The sequence below is a fragment of the Chrysochloris asiatica genome, unplaced genomic scaffold, assembly GCF_000296735.1.
Source record: "Chrysochloris asiatica unplaced genomic scaffold, ChrAsi1.0 scaffold00104, whole genome shotgun sequence".
Taxonomy (NCBI): domain Eukaryota; kingdom Metazoa; phylum Chordata; class Mammalia; order Afrosoricida; family Chrysochloridae; genus Chrysochloris; species Chrysochloris asiatica.
The window spans coordinates 9286350-9290785 of NW_006408622.1; the positions used below are offsets into that span (position 1 = coordinate 9286350).

The window sequence follows — 4436 nt, forward strand, 5'->3', positions numbered from 1 at the left end:
AAAAAAAGGAAAACCCCCAGCAAGATGGATTGGCAATGTGGCTGCATCAATGGGCTCAAGCATGGCAACAATTGTGAGGTTGGCTCAAGCATGGCAGCAATTGTGAGGTTGTTTCATTCTGTTGTACATAGGGTCACTATGAGTTGGTATCGACTCGATGGCACCTAACAACAACAACAACAAATCAAAGAATCCACTGTTCACCTGTCTGTTGTAATGTGGTGGCATGTGTAATGCTGGAAGCTATGCCACTGGTATTTTAAAAACCAACTGGGTCAGCTATAGTAGATAGTTTTCAGCTGAGCTGCCAGGCTAAGACAGACTAGGAGGAAGGAGAGGCAGACTGCTTCCAAACTCTTAGCTACTGAAAACCTTACAAATAGCAGTGGACACTGCAGTGGAGCAGTTCCTGAAGATGAGTCCTTCAGGTAGGTAGGCATTCAAAGTACTACTGGGGAAGAGCTGTCTCTAAAGTAGAGTTGACCTTAACGATGTGGATGAAGCAAAGCTTTCAGGACCTCCATTTGCTGGTGTGGCCCAACTCAAAATGAGAAGAAGCATCCATTAATAATTGGAATATGAAATGTATGAAGTGTGCGTCTAGGAAAATTGGAAGTCATCAAAAATGAATTGCATAAAGGTCAATATTCTAGGCATTAGTGAAATGAAATGGACTGATGTAGATCATTTTGAAATGGGCAATTATCCAATATACCATGCTGGGAATGACAAATTAAAGAGGAATGGTGTCACATTCATCATCCAAAAGAGCATCTCGAAATCTATCTTGAAGGTTGTGGGAAATTGGCTTTCCACCCTAGAACCATAGCCCAGTTTATCCGTAACCTGGTGGAGAAGGCTCCGGCAATGGTAAATGCTGCTGTGACTTACTCGAAGCCTCAATTGGCCACATTTTGGCACTATGCCAAGGTGGAGCTGGTTCCTCCAACCCCTGCTGAGATCCTTACCAGCTATTCAGAACCTGACAAAAATAGTCAATAGTGCTAAAACTGGTCGCTTCAAACAGCTCACAATTAAGGAAGCTCTGCTGAATGGTTTGGTGACCACTGAGGTGTGGATGTGGTTTTATATCGGCGAGATCATAGGCAAGCATGGCATCATTGGCTATGATGTTTGAAGACCAATCTTTACCCTCTGATTATATTTGGTTTACTATTTGTTCTTGGACCATATGTGATCAGACTGCTATTTGAATAAAATAGATAATTATGGGGAAAACAATCTGTCTTGAAGTACAATGCTATCTGTAATAGGATAATATCCATATGCCTACAAGGAAGACGAGTTAATACCACTATTATTCAAATTTACTCACCAACCATGTTATCAGGAGGGGCCAATCCCTGAAGAAGGACATCATGCTTGGTAAAGTGGAGGGTCAGCGATAAAGAGGAGGACGCCCAACGAGACGAGACGGATTGGCACAGTAGTAACAACAATGGGCTCAAACAATTGTTTACATAGCGCAGGACTGGGCAGTCTTTTGTTCATTGTGTCTAGATAAGCAGAAGTCAGAACTGCCTCCGTGGTACCTAACAACATCAAAGAATAATATCTGCAATTATCTGAAGAGGCTACTAAAATACTCTTCCATCTGAGTATATATTTATGTGAGACCAGATTGTCTTCATTTCCCTACCAAAATAACATATGGCAGCAGATTGGAGGAGCATGTATTTTAAAAGAAGCTGTCTTCCATTTAATTAGACGTTTTCACTAATATGTTTGTGTGTTGAAAATATTCAAATACAAGTGAAAGTAGAATGCCTACTTTTTACTCTCCATTGTATTGCTTCTAGATGTTTATGATCCATAGATCCCACAGTGAGAAATACTTTACACATAACATACTGGAAAGAAATGTTCCAATATAATGCCGTTTTGAATTTGGCGTTGGGCTGGCAGTCCACAAGGCTGGCAGTCCAGTTCCTCCTTGGGAGAAAGATGAGGCTGCCCATTTCCATAAGGATTTACGGTCTTGGAAACCCTGTATTGGGTCTCTATGAGTTGGAATCTGCTCAATTTCAGTGCATTTGCTATGCTTTTGGCTAACATACTATTAAATCCTGTGCGTTGCTATTATTTCAACTATACACAGAAGAGTGTATTTCTAAATGGTGGTGGTGATGGTAGTGGCTATGTGCAGTAGAGTTGATTTTGACTCATAGCAACCCTGTATAGGGATGCATAGAAACCTTGAAGCATATTCATTTCTAGTGCTAACCTATATAATTAATCTACTTCATAATGTGAATCCTGGTGTGGCCCTGTGGGCTAATGCGTCAGAGTGCAAAGTTGTTTGAACTGTAAGGTTGGTGGTTCAAACTCACCAGCTGCTCCTTGGAAACCCTATACAGGATGGCTATGGGTCAGAACCAACTTGATGGCACTTAATAATAACAACAACTCCATAATGTGGTTATATACCATGCATTTCTTTTCTTTTCCTTTCAAACAAGCACTTTTGTACTTTTAATAAAAACTTTGCATTTCATTATTTTCCTACTTGTAGTTCATCATCTCAGTCTAATTTGTTATGTTAAATACTATTGAGTTGGTTCCAACTCATAACGACCCTGAATTGGGTTTAAATTGCCAGCCTTGTGGTTAGCATTCCAGTGCTTTCCTACAGCACCACACCAGACTGTCAAAAACGGGCCACAGGCAGAACGGAAGTGTTTAATGTTTCTTGAGTAGTCTTCAACCAATGAGGAATAGAGTTGGTGTAGCGTAGTGGTTACGAATTGGGCTGCGAACCACAAGGTCAGCAGTTCAAAACTACCACGTATTCCTCGGGAGAAAGATGAGGTTTTCTGCTTCCGTAAAGAGTTACAGCCTCAGAAACCCTGTACAGGGTCACTGTGAGTCGGAACCGACTCCACGGCACATCACCACCACAAGTACCTCAGCTTCTTTGTCACATCTGCAGGACAAGTCAAAGGTGGTTTCTACAAAATTTCCCAGAGTTCCCACAGAACACTAAGCACCTATAGCTCACGTGTGTGTGTGTGTGTGTGTGTGTGTGTGTGTGTAATTTGTTCATTGACAACTTTGTTTTGGTTTCCCTCCTTTTCTTCTTATTCTGTACTTTTACTCACATCTGTCTCAAGGTCTGCTTCTGGGGCAAGTCACCTAAGATAAAGTCCTTGTTTTAATGGAGGTTGTACTCAGGGGGCTTACTTGCTACAATTTGTTTCAAAAACGTAAGAACTTTGAATTCTGTCCCTTAGTGGTCTCGCCTCCCCCTCATGGCTCAACTCTCTCCGTTAGGTCACGCCCCTTCCTCAGACTCGCCAAGAAAAGAGTCTCTTCGCGGTAACTCTACTCAAAAGCCAGACCAGAGAGTTTTTCCTTGCCATACGGAAATTCTTCCCTGGAGATGGCCTCTCCCGTAAAACATAAAGTAAGATTAAATGTACGCGGCCATCTTCCTTCTCTGCCTAGGACGCCGCCGTAAGGTCACAGGCGCTTTTGAGATGCTAAGTAAAAGCAGCGGGAAAGTCTGGGTTTATGGCCCCACGGCCACTTGCTCTCTTTGCCTCATCTAGCTCAATCTCTTGGTCTAACAAAGGATTGAGCCGTCCCCTGTACGGCACAATTTAAACATGGCCGCCTCCACCAGCAGGTGGTCGCTAGAACGCGGCCATCATACCGTCTGTTAAAACTCTAAAAGCCCAGAATCCTGTTCTCTGGAAGACTAAGAAGTGGACCGAGTCGGGCGATAACCACAAAGTCGTCACTGAGTCTGCGCATCGGCCACTAGGGATGAACACCAATGATAACACGGAGAGGTGACTTGGTAGGCGAGCAATTTGGGGTTATGGGCGCAGTCGAGGATAAATGGGAAGTGTCCGTGTGAGAAACACTGGGACCAGTGTTTGCAGGGGGATGACCCGACTGCTACGGTGGCTTTAGGGAGTCGATTACGGATGATATAAGGGTCATGGCGAGGGGAACTAAGGGATTAGTTGATTGAGCATCTGAACCGACTGAGGCTTTCATGGTAGCGGGTGGAGGTCTGTGGGAGTCAGTAGATGATATATTGGAGTATGTGGGAATGCTTTAAGAAGGTTAATTGAAATTTCTTAATTGGCAGGATGTTCAGAGTATCCATTAATGATGGATTTTGATGGCTTAAGGTTAAGTGACAGGTGTTTGTAAAACCCTGGTTTGCAGAGTATTAGGGGTCAATGATTGGGTGATTGCAAATTCTGTGGACAGTCATGGTTTGAGGATCTGGAATTAATGATTGTGGCAACGTTTGAATTCAATAGGAAGAATACAGTGGGGATCAAAATTCCGGGAAATCCTTTAGGTTATAAAAATAAAAACTCACTAAAATCTGAACATAAAGTTTATTATGAGCAGTGTTTCTATGTGCATACAGTGAGGCCATTTTGATTCTAAAAAAAGAC

General features: G+C 42.7%; 1 pseudogene; it reads left to right on the forward strand.

Annotated features, from left to right (window-relative positions):
• Positions 1-415: 415 nt before the first annotated feature.
• LOC102818792 lies at positions 416-1138 on the forward strand (annotated as a pseudogene).
• Positions 1139-4436: the final 3298 nt, after the last annotated feature.